Below are 565 nucleotides of genomic sequence, written 5' to 3' on the forward strand. Positions count from 1 at the left end.
TATGACGTGACGCCGGAAACCACAGCCACTCGGTCTTGGACGGGTTGAGATGAAGCCTGTTCCTCCCCATCCAGACTCGCACGGCCTCCAGGCACCGGGACATCACTTCCGCGGCATCGTTGGGGTGGTCCGGGGTGGAGATGTACAGCTGGGTGTCATCTGCGTACTGATGAAACTCCACCCCGAAACCACGGATGATTTCACCCAGTGGCTTCATATAAATGTTGAACAGGAGAGGCGAGAGGATCGACCCCTGTTGTACCCCACAAGTGAGGCGCCTCGAGGTTGACCTCTGCCCCCTGCCAACACAAATTGCATCCGGTCCGAGAGGTAGGAGGAGAACCACCGTAAAACGGTGCCCCCCAACCCCAACCCCCCAACCGGTGCAACAAGATACCATGGTCGATGGTATCAAAAGCTGCTGAGAGGTCTAACAGGACCAGGATAGAGGAACAGCCCCTATCCCGAGCCCTCCAGAGATCATCAACCAACGCGACCAATGCCGTTTCCGTGCTGTGCCCAGGCCGGAAGTCGGACTGGCGTGAGTCTAGATAGACAGTTTCTT

The sequence above is a fragment of the Protobothrops mucrosquamatus genome, unplaced genomic scaffold (assembly GCF_001527695.2).
Source record: "Protobothrops mucrosquamatus isolate PMUCROS unplaced genomic scaffold, P.Mucros_1.0 scaffold_173, whole genome shotgun sequence".
NCBI classification, from domain to species: Eukaryota; Metazoa; Chordata; class Lepidosauria; order Squamata; family Viperidae; genus Protobothrops; species Protobothrops mucrosquamatus.